This window comes from Eleginops maclovinus, chromosome 12, assembly GCF_036324505.1.
Source record: "Eleginops maclovinus isolate JMC-PN-2008 ecotype Puerto Natales chromosome 12, JC_Emac_rtc_rv5, whole genome shotgun sequence".
NCBI lineage: Eukaryota > Metazoa > Chordata > Actinopteri > Perciformes > Eleginopidae > Eleginops > Eleginops maclovinus.
Genome location: NC_086360.1, coordinates 17,425,231 through 17,444,096, shown reverse-complemented (window position 1 = coordinate 17,444,096; position 18,866 = coordinate 17,425,231). Strand labels below are relative to the sequence as shown.

Genomic DNA, 18,866 nt, shown 5'->3' with positions numbered 1-18,866 from the left:
AGAAGCATGAGGTTGTTGCCGTGCTGGTGCCACTAACAGCCACATGCAGACTGTGCTGGGTGAAAAATAAGTGGCCAACTTCTCCTGCCAAAAGCAGACGGCGAGAACTCTTTTTATAGATGCAGCTCTTGAGTTAAGAATTAAGAAGTGATAGCAACTTGGCTTGAACTACCCAAGGGTCGTTTGCAGTAAAAATACAGAGACTTACTGACAGATACTTAGTGGGTTGTTTTAGCGGCGGTTTACAAGCATGGCAGTTGTGGAACAAAAGCAGAGATGAAGGCTAGTATGGTCTCCAGAGTTTTTAAGCTTTAGTGCAGACTTCTATTTCGGGAAAATTATTCTTTGAGAGAACAAGAGAGTTTGGGAGGAGGGTAGGAGAAGCAGCTTTTTTTTTTTTATTGCACCCATTACATGTCATCACTCCAAACTAATCATGTCCTGGAAATTGAGCCTGAGAAAGACTGCTGAGCTTGGATTTTACTCTGCTCCGGCCCCCTTACCCTCCCCCTTTTCTTCACTCTTTCCCTCTGTCTCTCCCATTTCTTTCTCCCACCCTCACATCGTTTTGCCTCTTTATCTCGGTCCAATCAGTTATCCCCCTCCCCTCCTCTATCCATATCTGTGCCCTCTTTTATTACTTTCCTTCTCTTAGCTTACTTTTTATTCCCTCTGCTCCATTTTTCTCTTCTCCCCTTATTCAGCCTTTCTCTGCATCTCCCATTCCCTCTCTCTTGTATTTCACTCTTAACTGCTGAACCAGGGAATAGTACCCCAGCTCCTCTGCCCTTGATTGTTTGCTCCCAGAAAAAGAAGTGGATTTTCAATTAAATTGGCTGTCATTAGAAAAACGGCGGCACTCTGCCTTTCCAAGGTAGTCTTCAGCTCGGGCAGCCCTTGCACATGCTTTGATGATGGCTCATTTTCATCAATGCTGTGCCCTTTCTTCCTCATCCTGTCTTAGACACTTGAGCTCCATGTCTATGTGTGATACTCTCAGAAGCAGAGCTCTCACACCAGTGGTCTGGGCTCCAGCAGACCTGAATCACAGTCCTAAGGTGGAAATGTGGTATGTTAAAATGCTGACTGAACCAAGAGACTCGCTTTCTGGTAATTGCATTGGCTTAATAGTACCAAGAATGTTATCACCACATGACAGGTGGTCACGAGATGTTGTGTGATAAATTGCTGCATGAAGAGTGTTGGAGTAGCAGTTTTACTTTAAAGGGGAAGTGCAGGCCTTTTTAAGAGGAGAGACGATAAGCAACTGGATGGGAAATGGGATGGGAAGTATTACAGGGGACTTAACCCTGACACAGGGGAAGCGGGGGCTTTGAATGGTTGAATCCTGAATGCATTGTAGGCACTGGATATCTTCCAATACAAAAACACAAATAATTCAGGTCTAGATGAATGAGTTTGAAGCGCAGGAACAGAGGCGCCTGAGGACAGACAGCATACAGATTACATGCATGGTCTATCCTCCAGGGTGTGAAAAATGCACTTTTTTTCCCCTAACACAGTATTTTCATACATATTTGAACCTCTCCTGCCTGTGATTACGACTCACCACAATGTCAATCTCCATTTCTCGCCACTTCCAGTCTGTCACCCTCTATGTGTATGTGTTGGGCTTTTCTGTGTGTGTGTGTATATATATGCGCAATTGTGGGGAGAAGGGGGGCCAGTTATATTAGATTTGGCAGAGGCAGCACAATTTGTCTGACATGTTGAGGGAGAAGATTAGAAGGGGAAACACAAAATGTATTCAGTATTACACTCTCATCTCACAGCTGTAGCAATTGATTTTTTTTAAAGTACACATCGGAGCGCCTGGGAGAGGGGAGGTGTGGAGAACTGCCATTATCAGGGCAAAGACTCCAATTCACACATGTAAAAAATTCCGAATGAAAAGAGGATAAACAGCAATAATCTGTTTCTGCGGGTGGAAGCGTGTCTAAAGTCATTTGGGGGAAGCCGCTGTGTATGAGTTTCTCCACTGCTCTGGCTCATTGTCCTTTACTACATGGCTCGGCCTAAGCCTGCCCTCTGGGTCAGATTACTCACAAAATGCCTCATAGCCTTTCCAGGATTCCCCTAGTCTGAGCTTATCATTCTCACACACATTCAGCTCACCGCTGGAAAGCAAGGGCACTGTCTTAGCGCAAGTCCATATTTTTCAAGCCAGTTGACCAAACATTGTATTGACAACAAAACAGTGAGGAAAATGCGCCCATCAGCAGCGGATTGCTAATATGGGTCAAGCACCTGAAAAGTCTTCACAGCAGTGAAAAGTATAGCAGACAAAAGAGTGGAATAAATTGAGACACCTCTGCTAAATAAACAGCGAACACTTTCACACCCCTGCTGCTTCCTGGCCATCGATGAGGGTGAACTTTAAATGAAAGCACTGCTCAATGTCAGCCAGTTAATGCCGTCCTTTGGCAATAAATGGTTTCTTAATGGTTAGTGAAGAATGTGTGTAGTCTCATATGAAATGATTAGTGATGCATGGCTGTGTTAGGAGAGGGAACATCAATCAAGCCTGAGAGAAAAGATGGCTAATGACACATGTCAGAGGGAGGCCCGAGGGGGCGGTGGGTGCCGATAGTGGCAGGGAAGCTGCCTTTCACACTCAAAAATGTATTTTTGTTCGCTTTGTTCTCCCGTTCTTATCTGGAAACTTGTAATTATTAGTTGCTCACACGGACCTTATTTCAAAAGTTCACTTTCCCTGCTTCCTCTTGTGAAATTAGCTTGAATTTATGTTTTTAATAAGGATACTTTTGGACTCTAAAATTCCCAACAGAATCCCCCTGTTTTCATCACAGCTACAGTGAGGTAAACATGTGTGCCTCAGAGTGTGTTTCGGCTCTGTTGCTGTTGATGTAATGCCGATCTATTCTTCATGAGTTCCCTCTTCTTCTCCATGTTTTGAGGTTTTCTGACGTCAGCGTGGCTTTGTGAACCCTGAAGCCCCGCATATCATGTGAGCGTAGGAACAGAAGAGGCTCTCAAACTCTCTCTTTGATCAGTCTGGAAAACTCAAACCAGCTCCCATCATACTGTGGCAGTGAGTGGGAACACTTTCACACAGTATTTACCTTGATGGGGAATTGAATCTGACTTGGTGGAGGAACGTGACCCTCCCGGGGTTTAGAACAAAGTGCTTGTGTTTGTAAACAGATGCATGAATTGCATTCTTCTGAGCTGTGAGTAACAGCTCGCAGACTTGCACAGCCTGTGCGCGGGGGTGTATAATTTCAGCATCCCCTGAGCTTCCCAAGGCTTTGGTTAAACATTCCGGAAATACCATCCTGGCGATCCGTCTATGGCCACCATGCTGAGGAGTGGCTTCCTGCTCCTCCTCCCCTTGAGGTCTCGAAGTGTGTGTTGTTCCCTTATGGAGCGATCAGCTGGCACTTTGGGCTCCATCCATCTGTTCACACTTTCTCTACTCTTGTGTTATTCATAGCTGTCACTCAATGTGCTATATATAATCCATGTGTTCCCTATGGAGGGAACAGTATTAGTGTGTGTTGCTTTATTCGATTGTGACTCTAGTTCAATATGAAGGATAATATCTAGAATATTTTAAATCATTTGTTTAAACATCTTAGTCCAGAGTCTGGACCAGCTGCTAAACAATACAACAACAAAACCATTGGTAATGGCTGTGTGATACTATAAGACTCAGAGTTTGCAATATAAGAGCCAGTCTACTATGATTGGTTAGCCGCCTCTGTAGTGATTGGTCAACTGCTTGGAGATGTCCTGTCCCTAAGCCTATCACGTTCAATTTGTTGGAACGCTAGCCAATAGAAGCCTGAGTGTTATGTATTGATGTCATTATGTTACAGAAGTAAATAAAGGAGTCCAATGGAGGCATTTCTGGCAGATGGGGGAGTGTGGGGCAAGATATTTTTTTATTTGAATCCTTTGCCGACCATTTACATGCACAAAACACCCTACAGGAATGGAATAACCCCAATAAGCCTAACAGGGCCCATTTATAAAAAGAAAGTTGCCCAGTTATATTATTTTTGGGATCTTGAAGTACAAAGAAATTGAGGATCATACTGTATAGTCAGGCTGCTAATTAAATGATAACAACTGGGTTTAGATAACAAAGAATCAGGTCCTGGGCTAACAACCCAATGCCAGGCATCCTGAAGCTACATGTCACACTTCATATACCTTCGTAGATATCATAGCATGGTTTTGCCCTAATTCTAACTCAATTACGGCCTTCCCTCTTCTGAGCCCCGAGCTTAACCTTATCTTAGATGGCCATGAACCATAACTGATATAATCATAGCAGTCCCTGTGTGGATGTGTTACCAGCACATTATCAGATGTAGTAAATCAGTTTATGGATTAATCAAATTTAGCCCCCACGTCTTTAAATAGCTGTCCCCCCCAACTCAGTCTGTTCCTCCTGCAGTGGATTCAGCTGAGCGCTCTGCCCATTTCCAGAGCGTTCAGGTGTGGCACCACCTCCGCACTCTGTTAATAAGGATGTAATGGCTCCATATCTGCTACCAGGCCAAATTAATTGAATCAGTTCCACAGTGTGATTAAGAATGTGGAGCTGGTGTCCTGCGCTGATGCTGTAGCTCTGGCTAAGTGTAGCGGAGTTCAGGGGGGATGTTTCGGTCCATGCTCGCTGGATGCCTGCAGCACCTGCCTCTGCTCAAACACACATGATCAAAGCTGCTCAGCTGGAGACCTGACTGCAGAGGAAATATTTCGGGTACTTTTTATATGGGAGGTCTATTTGAACCAGTGACACCTCCATTCAATTAGTGCGGTAATTAGACCCATATTGTCTTTTGAGGGAATTTATAATGTAAAACATTAATCTTTCACTTGAGCTGCATGCATTTTTCACAAGGACTAAAAAGAAGTAACCTCTTGTTTCATTCAAAGAATAAAAGCTGCCATCACCTCTCATGTCTGTGTCATAATGATAAAGCATATATGCATATACAGAACAAAAGAGGCATAAAAAGCAATAGCACACAACCAGCCACCTAATTTAGGTATTTCTGTAGCCAACAGCCATAGATAATGAAGGGAAGCGGGGGTTGGTGGGAATTGGTTTGACAGCCTTTTCCCTGTTTTCTCCGTCCTTGGTCCTCTGTAAATACCATTGAGATAAATTAGCATCACTGATAAAAACAGGCCTGCTTCACAATAGACGCAATAAGTGACGGTAATTGTCTTTCTCAGATTACATGTCTAACCTTTGCACCGCTTTCCCTCCTCCTCATTGCAAGCAGTTCTCTTGAGCGCAAAAGCATTAAACTGACAACTTGTGTTATTCAGATACACTGTTACTTTGTGGAGCTTAAGAGGCACTTTCTCTACTATTTCTTTGACTGCCTCTCATACACTCCAGTGCCACTGATGGAAAGAGTCATCACTCGCTGTCAGAGCAGCCCTGCTCAGTGGACAAATGTGACAAACACCTCTTGGTGCTTTGAACCTTTTTTGAATTGTACTTCTCTGCTATTCACTTCACTTCTAACAGTCATTCATACTGTGCATCTAAAGTCTTTTCTGGCATTGACGCAGCCAGAAAATCGTACATTGATGCATGTACAGTAAGCTGCAATATTGCGTCCTTTTTGTGAGGAAAACTAAGCTGTAGGCATGCTCAGGAAGACAGAAAGTAAAGTGATGGATACAATAAGGCAGAGAGATGTAAGGGTGGGTAAAAAGATAAAGCTAGTGTGAGGGAGGGAGGGACTGAGAGAGGGAGATATGAATAACTGTTTGACAGGTGGAATGAAAAAGCCGCAGAGAGTGTTTGGAGCAGTGTGGTTGGTGTGTGCGGTGTGGTGTGGCGCAGCACTGCGTTTGGGTCATACATCACACTAATACAGCAGGAGGACATAGCCTAGCGCAGCGCTATGCAGAGCAGGCGGAGAATAATGTGCTGCGCTTGCACCCGCTCAATCTGATTGAAACGCACAGCACAGGCGCTACATTTACTCACCCCCCACATGCACACTTTATAAATCTACTCTTGGCCTGTATATTCTCCCGGATAATCCCAAAAACAGAAACAGAAAACTGACACATGGGTTCTCCATCATGGTGGGAGGAGGGTCTGCCTCATCGTGTATTTCAACTTGCTACATGTTGCTGTGTGGAGCTGCTTTGCCAGGGCCAGAAACACTAAAGCACTGTGGCATGGTGGGTGAATTGAATAGCATGCAATTAAAAAATCATTAGGTCGCCATTAAAAATGGGTTTAGCTTGCTATTAAACATTAATCAGGATTTATTCCTTTATAGAGAAAGAGAATAATAAATAACACAAGCGTTACTTTTCTAGTGTTTTCATGGTAAATGACATGCTGATTTATCTTATCTGTTAAATATGTACTGTATATTGTTTCCTACACAAACCTTGACACAAGGTGGAGTCTTAAAAGCTGCTGAAAATGAACAAAAAGTCTTTATTGTATATGACGGAGGTATAAATGTTTTAGCTTTATCGATGTAGGAAATAATCAAGCTTTCATTTAACTGTGCCTGGCTCTCTGCTGCTCTGCTCTGTCTGAAAGCCTTTGATCACTAGAGCAAGTATCAAAGCAATTCTGATGTGAGCTCAGAGCCTCTTTCTCATACTACTGACATTTACATTACCCAGCCTGGTCTTTCTTCAGCCCTGATAATTAGCTCCATCACTACAGTGCTGCAAGAGTATGACGATATCGCCTCTGGAAGGATGCTATACAGCAGCTACGTGTTATTATAAGGCAGCCTGTAACACAAACTCCAAGCTAGGCAGGGGATGGTCCACATGTCAATCACACCTAACGACATGCAGCACAGGAGATGGGATATTCATGCCATGAGTAATACATAGCTCTCCTTACTGTGGGCGCATCTAATTGGCAGAGGGTGCAGGGCTGGAAGCCTGCCACCTGCTTACACTGTCATTAGCATAGGGAGTGTGCTTTACATTTGGCACCTCTCACCTCCTTCAGGGAGCTGTGGATTTAGGTGGGCTGTGTGTGGACCCTTTGCTGTTGTGCCACTCTGACCTCAGGAGGTGATTAATTAAGGCTCAGGGACCTCCAAATGATCGCACTTACAAAAAAACACACGCAGAGGTGATGATGAGGAGCATTTAGATACCCCCCCGTCCAGCCTGTCGTGCTCTCTCACCTCCTGGCCATGAAGCTGATTGAATAGAGTCATCACTGAGGGCAAGCTCATCCTCAGATGTGGGTGGGTTTAAGGTCTGCCTTGGGAACAGAATTGGATTCCCCAACCACTAATAAAGATTTGTTCACCAGGGAGTTGGAAAAAAATGGATTGAGTCTGGTTGTCTTTGAAAGCTGTGCCTATAGGGGTTTGCGGTATAGAGTTGGATCCCTCTGTTGACTAAGAAGCTATTTTCATTATTGTGCTGGTCTTGTCTTGGTTTGTGTTCCTTAGAGTAGAGGAGTTGGTGTGCACTGTACTTTCACAGGGGTTGAAAATGGGGTTTCAAGGGGTATGAGAGGGCCCCTCAGGCGGTGAACTGGTCCTTTGGAGCGTTGTGGTATTTGACAGGGCAGCTGTAATTGCTCCTCAGAGACCAAGAAGAGTCAGCATCATCAAAAACGAGCACTTCTGAAAGGGATTCACTCCCCAAAGGAAAGAAATGCTGCACGGGAGGAGGGAGACCTCAAGAGAGCCGGGCAGGAAAAAGCATTTATTCATTTTGTTTTAATAACTTTTATATCTGTGGAGAAATTACCTCAGATGTCTTCCGTAGGTCCCTTGGGGCATTGACATCTCCTGCCCCTTCAACCGTACGTCCTTTTCCTCTCAGCAATTTCTTTTTTCTTCCCTCAAATTTATTTTCTTTTCATTTGTGTCAATGGTTGTGTATTGAAAAACATGAGAGAGTAAGGCCAAGGCTCAGGATCCCCCAGGGCCAGCTCTGAGGCTCTCTTTCAGCCTGCCGCATGATGTTCAAAGGCTCCTCCAGTTTTCAGCCCAGTTGAAAGCCAAGTGTTTAGGTTGATTCACAGTAATGGCCGTGTCCTATGCTGTACTGGGTCACGAGAGTGGCTTGGGTCATGGGCAGATGAGGGACGCTGCCATTTGAGGATGAATAGCCTGTTTTAGCCATATTCACATCTGCTGCTAGGAGATAGTTGTTGTGGTGTAGTACTTGAATTTAGCCTTTCTGTGTGAGGTCTGTCTGAAGGCTGTGATAAATATACCTCTGTAATTGACCAGTGTGTCAGAAACCACTCACTTTTCTTTGTCTGGATGCATTGAATGTTGGTTTATGACTGAAGGGCAGAGACAGCTGTGGAAACTGTGTGGCCGCATCTGCTGTGTGTGTATGTGTGGTGGAGGATTGGGGGGAGGGGTTATCCAGGTCAGATGGGTCTTCACTGGAGTGATGGGTGTGTTTTTGATGGGTGACCTTACCTCCTCACCCTTCCACCTGCCTCCTCTCTCTTCCATGCTTCACCCTCCTTCTCTCCTGAACATGATGTATCGCTATACACCCAGAGAGAAGAAATATGACGGTTTAATCGTATCAGTAGGCAATTAGTCCTCCACCTCTGCCCTGTGTAATGCAGATTTATTTGCATTAATAAGACCAAACCTTCATGGCTGACTGCCTGCAGAAAAGATCCCTTTCCATAAACAATAGCTACCGTCCCCTTGGGTGCGACCCAGTTTTTGACCCATGATGAACTCCTGACCAGAACTGCCATGTCCTCCTGACTCAGTGCAGTGACACTCTCGATTGTGACCCACCGACGGCAAGAGCGAGAGACAGACTGACAGTTTGACCCAGACACACTGGGATGCAAATATGGGAATCTGTTGAGATTATCCTGCCGGCTTTAAGTCATGGTGCTTCTGAGTGCGAGTCACCGCTGCCAGAGAGGCCTGGTCAAAGAGATAGGTGCCTTGCAAAAAAATAGTTTCACTGGAACTGATTTGTAGTCACAAGCAAATTATTTTCCTCCTTTTTTTTTCTTTTTCTTTTTTGGCACTAATTTCGGTGGGGCTCAAACAGAGTGCAGTGGTGGAAGATATACTGTTGGCTCTAATCTTATCCTCTCTTTTGTGTGTGCAGTCCTAAACCGGCTGCCTCTTAACTACCTTTGCCCCTTATACTTACATTCTCACTCTTTTTCTCTTTCTCCCTCCCTTCACCTCCCCCCGACTGCCACATTGAGATGGTTTAATGGAAATTATTCAGAAATGGAAAGAAATGAAAAGTCCAGGGTTCCCCCGGCTCTTTGTCAAACCATATCTGTTCGACTCAGGGAAGAAATAGTAGCAACTGGGGCACACATTTCTTAACTTTGCTGAAAGGCCATTTGTTATTCAGGCAGTGTAAGCACTGTCTTTCTTTTGCTTGCCGTGGACTCTTTTATGACTGTAGCGCTTTTCTCCCCGAGAACAGTGGCCAGTGTCCTGAGTTCATATTCTTTATTTTAGTTTATTTAGAACCTGCCTTTGCCTTTGTATTTTCCCCGCTAAAAATCCATATAAGGTTGCCAAGCATCACCATATTGAACGGGACCAGATTTGCAAAATCCATTTATCACCAGGGGCGGATCAAAGTGCCTCAGGGCTACATGACATTTTATTATAAGGTGCCTTCATGGTTGACTTCAGCTTTACTGTTTGTTCTTTAAATGATTTTGAAAGTCTTTGAAAAGGTCTTCCCCAGTCATGTTATATAAACTCAAGGGATGTTTTGTCAGGGATGGCTGGATGGAGGAGGAATTGGATTTATAAGTAGTCATTTTGCTTAATTTCGCTAATATTTTGAGCAACATGGGCACACCTCTTTGACAAACATTTAGCGTAAATTGATATTGGGGATGTTCTTGTTTTTGCTTTGCATATTCCCAGTAGCACGGGACATTAAAATGTCCTTCTCGAAATCCTTCCCTCCTGTTCTGTGTTGTCCCTGCTCAATCACAGGTAGCAGTGGAACATGGGACTTCTCTGTAAGCCTGGTGTCACTCTCCCCGAGCCTGAAGACAGCAAAGAGAGGAGGGGGATTTGTCTTCCTTTCCCCTTTACTTATCTCTTTTGTTTGTCCTGCTTTCCATAGATGAGCAGCAGCCCTCCATTCTCTTCTCAGGCGAAACTAAGTGCTGCCGCTACTCTCGACCTGCCAGCTCCAAATTGGCAGCCTGACCTTCTTTTTCTTCCTCGGGGCGTCTGCACAAAGCCATACCTCTACCATGGGGGAAAAAATGCAATTAAGAGGTGACATAAACACTGAGCACCCGTTGTAGCCTTGCCCAGGAAGAAGGAGGGGGTAAGGCGGCTGCCATTGTGACACGCATGCATAGATATCGGTCTATTAATTGGGCTTTACGCATTGCAGATTGACATCAGGGTGAACAGAATAGATAGAAAACAGTGCGTTGACTCGGTCTCACTGAATGAGCCATGACAGGGAAGTGGTGTCTACCTTTGACCTGGCTGGTGTTCACATTAAGTGAAGCTGCTCCTTGACCTTGTGTTTTGATTTGTTGTAGGCAATTATCACCTAATGTTCCTGATCTGATGACAAAACGAGAATATGGAAAATAGGGATGCAAATTTGAACCACCGTCCTCCAAACTGATATAACAACACTTTGAAGTTGTATAAACTACATCATGTTTTTCCTTTATAAAATCCTTTGGTTGAATTATGAAATAGCTTGAATTGCAAACACATTTTAAAGAAATGATAATACAGTGTGCAATGTATAGACTTTACTGGACAGCCTTGCTACATGAAACTGAATACATAACACGTTTAAAATAAAACCTAAGACATTATTGCAGCAAAACAAAGTGTTGTAGCTTACAAGCCAATCAAAATATAATGGGCTAACTCATTGGTACAATACAAAGACATCCTGTTGCTTTCATTGAGTTTAATAACTTAAGAAAATCTACAAGTACATATAAATTACCCTCAGTTAAAAGACAAAGACCTTTTTTTTGTATGGTGATATGACAATATCCTGCAGTTTTAATTTCACTTGTATTGGAAGCCCATTAAGACAGTCACTGAGGGAGAGTGGTGTTTAATTGCCAGCTTAGGTGTGTGACATTTGAAGCAGCGCATCGAATCTGGCCCAAAGTCCAAAAGGTGAAAGTGAGGGAGGGAGTAATTACTCTGGTGTCTCCTGGCATGGGTTTAATACGAGGCAAGGTGATAAAAGCGGAGGACACACACGCACTGACACATTTAGACACAACACACAAACATTGACAGAGTAAGCAAGACCTTTTTGCTTCGACGATGGTGAGCTTGAGACATTTTGTTTGAAGGCATCCTTGAAGTATTTGCTTAAATTTTTTCACTGAGTCAAAATAACGCAAAAACTTTGGTCCTGAGCTTACATTTATTTTCAACTGTAAGAACCTAAAGGGCCAGCATCTAATTGTATCCGCTATATTCTCTACATTTTATTAACTTACCTTCGTTTGACCCCTTCAGAGGCCCTCTCTAAGAGTGATCTATCTGCTTAGGTAGGCTTGTAAACAGTCCACCGCTCCACCATGTCTGTGCTTACCATGTTTGTACAGTTGATGAGTGGTTTCCCTGGCCTTCTCCTCGGGTTGTTTGGCTTTCAGACCCCTGACAGAGGAAAAGAAAACCCCATTGGGGGAACATGAAGCACTACAGGTTGATGCAATTCTCTGTGAACACTCCCAAGCTCTCTTCATCTTCACAAGCTCTTGGGAAAAAAGCTGGAGAAAAAATGTCTTAAACCGGATGCTAATCTTGCCTCACTGAAAATGTATAGTAGTGATGATTTTTTTTTTACCCTTTTTACCCAAGAGAGAACACATTTTAAAAGAGGCCCTGCATGATAGGCCAACACAATGAGCCATCTCCAGCTGATATTAGGAAGTTTATTCATAGAGTAGCACGAGAAGATGGCTTAGTGCAGGATGTTATCTTAATGGCACAACATGATAAATGATGCGGAGGACAGTGTGAGGAGATTGTTAGGAAATATGTTGTATCATTTTTTCCAACACAAAGGGCAGAAACATATTTTCAGAAAATAAGCAAAAAGTAAAGCTGTGTGCTTTTGTTGTGCACTGACATACAAAAACTATCATGGGCTTACACACTGCAGATAAACAGAATAAAATGAAACTGTGTGATACCCCTTGCTCATGGTTTATAATTAGCCCAGTAAGCATGATATAATATGCTTCAATATCTGTATTGTAGTTAAGTAATAGAACATCACTCATACACAGTGCCATCTAATGATAAGTTATGAGTCCTACTTAAAGGCTTTCGAGGGTCTGTGTGTGTGTGTGTGTGTGTGTAAGTTATGGCAGGGTCTCAAACAGGGGCTAGTGGCTGAGTAAATGATGGCAGTGGGGTTGGCTCCATCCACTGGGGTCATCACTCCCTGGGTAGCCAGATAGGTAATTCATACACCTTAGCTACATCAGGGGGGGCCAGTGCCTTTTCCCCATTTATCACGCCACTTCTATTCCTAATACCCCCCTCCCAACTGCTTTGCTCTCAGACAAACTGTTGCGTTTATACGGAGAGACAAGCAGTGCCGTGTGGGGGGATACACAGCCCTCAGTATTTAGCTTGAGTCACAGAATAATTCCTCTTATTAGCCAAATGGTGTCCTCTAGGTATCGCACCGCAGAACTGTGAGTGTAGGCTGGCAGGTCCGGACAATGTTCTAATTTGAATTTGCTGGTTTGCTGATGTTCATTTGCAAAGTGGTGTTGCGGACCTGCACCTTGCTCGGGGTAATCATTAGCACGAAAGGACAACTTAGTATTCTGCTCAGCCGAGGCTCTGACATAGAGGGGTCCCTGGCTTCTGTTTCTATTAGTGTCTAGGCCTGCGGGTGCACAGCCAACACTTCAATGAGTGCTTTCTCAACGCGTGGCCATTTCTCTGCTGCAGCTGCTGCCCTTCTAACTCTCTCTAGCTTCGGGATAGAAATATGACACTGGAGAACACCCGTAGTATTCTCATGCCCTACCCTTCTTCCTTTTTATTCTCTACTCCCCTCACGATTTCACCTCCAATTTTCCCATCGCCTGGTGACGCCCATTACCCTAAGACCCCCAGCTACTGCAGGATCACTGGACTCCCCTGTGAGTGTGTGTGCGTTTGTGTATTTGTGTAGGTGTGTGTACTCTTATTGATCAGGGTTGTGTCTCTGTGTCTGTGGGCTCCTGCTGCTGTTATCACTGCAGTTTTGAGGCTGGGGAGGAGGGAGTGGAACACAGCATTGAGAGCCCCAGGACTGTGTGTGTGTGTGTGTGTGTGTGTGTGTGTGTGTGTGTGTGTGTGTGTGTGTGTGTGTGTGTGTGTGTGTGTGTGTGTGTGTGTGTGTGTGTGTGTGTGTGTGTGTGTGTGTGTGTGTGTGTGTGTGTGTGTGTGTGTGTGTGTGTGTTGTGCGCATGGGAAAGTATTCACAGCAGGATTTCAGTTTGAGCTTTCTCTCAGCTCTTATGTGTGCACCAAGCACAACAATTAAACAAGCTATAATTTCAGACTATTGTCACAGTCCAGCAGGGCAAGGGTAACAAGGTAATGCATGAGGCATTCAAAGTCAGTATACAAAGGAGTGTAAGTAAAAGAGAGAGTAAAGTGACTTACGTTGTCTAATGTGAAAAACGACCTTTAAATTTGTCTTTTAATTAAAATCTGTTCTTATGAGCGACTACAATTTGATGGATGTGAAATCAGTTTTAAGGCCGCCTCTGAAATACTCCAGTTTTCTTTTCAGAGAAAGGAAATAGGCTAAAGGATTTCAAGGGAGGGAGAGACCATCATGAACCCGAGGGAACGTTGTTTATTTCATATTAACGAGAAGCACGGTACTCGCAGCAAAAGATGTAGCTGCTTCATTTCACTCAGAGCAAAGTAAAGGTGAAGGAAGGAGAATTCATCCCTATTTCCCACCTTTCCTACCTTCTTTATCCACAGCTCCCCGTTACTGTAGTTCTCTGCTCAGTGGGTGTGGATAGGACTCTTATGATGGATTGCACTACTGGTCCTCTTGAGTGCATGCATGTGAATAAATGGCTGCAGTGTGCACATGTTCCTCCCTTTTCCCCCTCTACCCTCCTTCTGCATGCTTTTTTTTCTTTCCTTTTTCCCAAAGTTCTCCTTACCACACCTCTCTATCCTTTTTCTCGGCTGTTTTTGGACATGTGTGCAGAAATGTATGCTGGGACACGCGTATATCCACATATGGCTACCAACCAAGACGTGCAAACACACACAGCAGAATGGCGTAGCACTCGGGGCACCATTCCTCGGTGGCCACAGTGATTAATTACTTTTAACAAAGCAAACAGAGTCCTGCTTGTCCGGATCAATTTCTTCCCCGTCTTGGTGCGATCTGCTGTCACCAGTAATTGTCAAACTCTGTGTAGTATGAAATGAGGCCACTTTCACCTCTCCCTGGTCCTGAGCTAACCATAGCCTCAATTTTCTACGCTCTTCCTCTCCTTGCTTCCATGGCTTCACTCTCCCCTTCTTTCCCACCTTCCTCTGTACCTATAGCTTTTTTCCTTGTAATGCAACTGCTTTCTTTGGAGCCATAGCTGGCCTTATGCTTTAGATACAGCATTTATAAAACTCTAGCATCATGCCTCTTACCAACCATGCATACTAATTGGCGTCGCTCTGCCAAGCTAATCAAACACCATTAATCTATTTGTAGTATATATTTGTATCTAAATGAGAAAATTAATACATTCTGCTACTACAGCCAGCCGCGTGCGGTGAGCCCCATTGATTGTTGGCACCGACAGTATGACTCATAGCTGTGAGCAAGTGTTTTTATTTGGCTTGCTGTGTGTGTGTATCTGTGTGTTTGCCTGTGTATTCTGGCGGTGGATTACTTCTACATCAAGACCAGTTGCCAGAGGAGTTTTGACTAACAAATTTACTTTTTTTTTGAACATATAAAGTGTCCACAGGTGGTACGGAAACCTGTTCACTTTATGGAATTACTGGACAGGCCATCGAGTCACGCAGCATGCATAGAGATAGATATCAAAGCCAGGGAAATACAGCTAACGTGATTAGCATGCAGACACTATTAATGATGCATGGTGATGGCCAAAGAACACCGAGGGAACTTGCTGTTTAATGAGCTAATACAGAGACTGTGCAGATGAGTAACAGGACCACTCAGTGTTATCAGAGGCAGCCACGTCCCTTCAGTAGAAGTGTGCCAATTAGCTCTGTTATGGGAGTTGACTGTCAGAATTTCCGTCTAAAATAGTAAGTAGTGGTTGCTATAATGTGCGTTAGCAGCGTTGTGCTTGTTAAAATGTGTGGCGCAGTGCATGTTTTCTTTCCTCTGTGGGTGTAATATTTCCTCTGAAAATGATAATACTGTTAAGCTCAACTACATGACAGATAATTCTCAGTAGGAAAGCAGCCCTGAACCACTATCTGCATTAATAATGAAAAATCCACACTGATCCACTCATAATGGTCCTTTTTTACAGCTTCTCATATTTTCCCTTTGCCAGCAATGTGCTGGACCATGTCATATATATGATAAGTAGAGGAGCCTGTCCGCGTGGGACTCATCACACACTTAAATTGGTGCAGCATGGAGTTCATATTGCAGTGTGGACAAGGGGGAATTAGCGAGTCTATATATAAACCACTGCCACATCTGTTGTGAATTAAAGTGCATTTATCTGGTAATCGCTGGGGAGATCTCCGTGTGCACAAGCATAGCAAAGCAGTGGTGCTGCAGCCACAACAGGCGAGTATAATGATGCCGCTAGTGCACTGGTAAATGGAAAGGAGAAATGGATCATACACAATAAAGAGCTCTGATAGCCTGGAAGGCAGCCGACATAGATAGGGAGCTAGGAAGGAATACCAAGAATCATCTCTTGTCCTTCATATGCTAACCTTTAGCTTTCTTTCCATCCTCTGTCTTCCCAACTCTTCCTAACTATAAGTTTATGCTAACCCGTTGGATTACATCACTATTGTGTTTCCTCACTCTGCCCGCACCTCTCTCCAGTCTTCAGGCCTTACTTGAGATTGAACTTGCCTTTTACTCAATCATGTATGACTCCTTACTAGCAGAATCAAAAGCAGTAGGGTATCATGACATGCTTTTCATTACAGCTCTCCTTAAAGGCACACTGTGAGTCTTTTGAAGTATAGCGGGGCAGCTTGAGAGAAGCCATTCTGTCGGCCTGTGCTGCTGACTCTTGTTTGATGAAGCAACTTCCAACCAAGACCAGAGCAACCTAATGATCCCAACACAAGTGCTGACACTGGCAAGGAGCTGTGTGTACTGTTGTAGGAGGAAGGTTATGATTTGGTGGATCTTGTCTCTTTTTGGGATCTCCAAACTCAGCAGGCAATGATAACCAATCCCAGAAAACACCTCGGGCTCTCAAATACTTCTTTCCCACTACCATCACTCTGAACAGCTTTCACTTTGTAAAGGCTAAATATGTTGTTTGAGAAAAAGACGTTGCATTGTGTTTTACAGGGGCCTTTGCCTCTCACTAGAAATGCAATACATCAGATGGCAGCAACGTTTGAGAAGTGAAGCTCAGAGTGTCGCGATCTGAAGAGACGATGTGAGAGGGTCAGTTGGACATGACTACCCATCCTAATGGCTAATGGAGAGGCCTGGTTTCTCCATGTTGAGAACATGTGTCTCTCAGCCAGTGTTTACTAAGACGAGGGTATTTTTCAGCCATGCTTGAGTTCACTGTCAAAGCCAATTAAGGGAGTACAAATGAAGATGGAGGATGTGGTGCCTCAGGCCAGGAGAGTACAGCATTGGGGCCAAGTAGCCCTTTCTGTCGGCACTGTAGGGCTAAACACATCAGGGACACATATGGTCAGGGCTGCACATTCAATTGGCTTTGCATAATCAGTACCTACAAATAACAAAAAGAAAGTTGTAGGTATTGTGATTTTGTTTTCAATATTGTAATTCTTAATAAGAAGGTCTGTTTGTCAATCTTCAGCAGAAATTGGTGCTCCATAATTGATAACACTTTTTGGTATCAAAAAAAGAAATAAAAGAGTAAGCCTTGTAGGTATATTGTTTTAAAGCCTTTTATGGCCACCTCTTGTCTTGTCAGAGTGGAAAGCACTTCTACAGTGTAGAGTTTTCTCTCTTTTTTCAGGTTCACCATCTGGCCTTGATTGATTAAAGCTCCTTTAAGTAATTAATGCCTACTTTAACTGAGAGTCTGCCCCTGTGGCTGTCGGTTTCGTGCGCAAAACTCAGACAGGGGAGAGCCAAGGATCTAGTGGAGAGGAGTGCGGAAATCTGTTTAGCACCCTGACCCTCTCAGCCTCACAACTCAAGACTCAAGCTAATGAGAATACAAGTATGCTAGCTGCATCCATTGTGACAAATTAGGCTATAAATCATAGAGGAAGAGTGTGACATGTTTTTTTTTTACATTGGAATTACCATGCTTGGAGTGAGCTACAGGCATATTGTCATTTTATCTGTTGGTTTATCACTTTCCATTGGTCTGTTTCCTTTGTGAAAACCCTCAGTTATGGTGGACATGCACGTAGCAGAAAGAAAATTGAATCCTACTGCCAAACAGTGTATTGTGACAACATGTCTCTGCACGACCCCACAGCTTGCTTCTATTGTGCTGTTTCATCTGTTTGTGATAAATGAGAAATATCACTTTTTCCCTCCTATTTCACTTCAACTGTCACAATGTGTGCACGGCATGACACTTCCCAGATCACAAACCATGACCTTCTTTATTGAAGCCTCTCTTTGTCTTGTAGTTATTGTTTTTAGAAAACGTTAAACCATCCCCCCAGCGAGATAATACAAGACACAGTGAATACAGAGTGCTCAGCATTGATTCCACATACCTGACTATGACCTTTTCGATGTGAAGTCCGGTGCTGGTTGCCAGTTTGATGTGAGCCGGCTAATCGATCCCTCGCAGCCACGAGAGAGTACTAAAATGTCTTTCATGCTGAAGCCTCTACCAGGCAATCTGGTTTTTACCTGGGTCTCTTTGTCGCCACTCACTGAATAATAAAACATTTACCCTTTAATTGCCGGCTCCACAAAGAAAGATCAGTTTAATTTGCTCCCATAAAAGCCATCTAATCTAATGGGCTAATTAAGGGCTTCTGATGGACCAGCAATCACCAGAGTCTACAACACCCTTAGGGAGGTATACATCCATGCATCATAAATATTTTATTATGTATACCTACATGCAGATTGTAATGTGCTTCAATTTGACTTGCTACGTGGATGTGGTGTATGTTTGTAACATAAAATCACTCTGGACTTGACCGGGGTGGCTCCACAAAAGCCATCCAGGTCAGCATGTAGGACATAACAAAATCCTGAAAATGCAACATTTTTCATCGATTGGCTGGATTAATGCAGGAATCTCTCACTCTGTGTGAGGAAAAATGAGGCTGTCACAGTTTTCTCTCCACTGACACAACACATACACACAGATAAACACACTCACGATCGATATAGGTCAGGGGTGGTTGCTGGTTGAGGGTCTGGGCTTATTAGATTGGGGAGAAGGTAATAGACAGGCAGCTGTGTCATGATTCTATCCCAGTGACCCCGGGGCCAGAGGTGCATGTCTGGCCCGAGGCGATGGGTGTGATGCCCCCACTGCAGCATCTATGAGGCCCGACCTCAGACCTTTTTCTGTCCTGGAGGAAAAGGATCTGTACCTTCAGAGAGGCACAGAAGATGGATAAAAACTCACTGCCTTGGCTTGGAAAATAGACTTCAAATACGGGCTCGATTGTGCTGAACTGTGGCTTTAGGTGTAGCTTGTCAAGTTGAAGGGCAAAAGGCCCAAAGCAGCAATC

The 18,866-nt window shown here is 43.9% G+C and overlaps 1 protein-coding gene across 4 annotated transcripts in view; it reads left to right on the top strand.

Moving 5' to 3' along the window:
* The window catches only part of LOC134873359 (tetratricopeptide repeat protein 28-like), a 116,025-nt gene that overhangs the window by 28,836 nt on the left and 68,323 nt on the right, over nt 1-18,866 (top strand). The gene's annotated exons all lie outside the window — the stretch shown is intronic.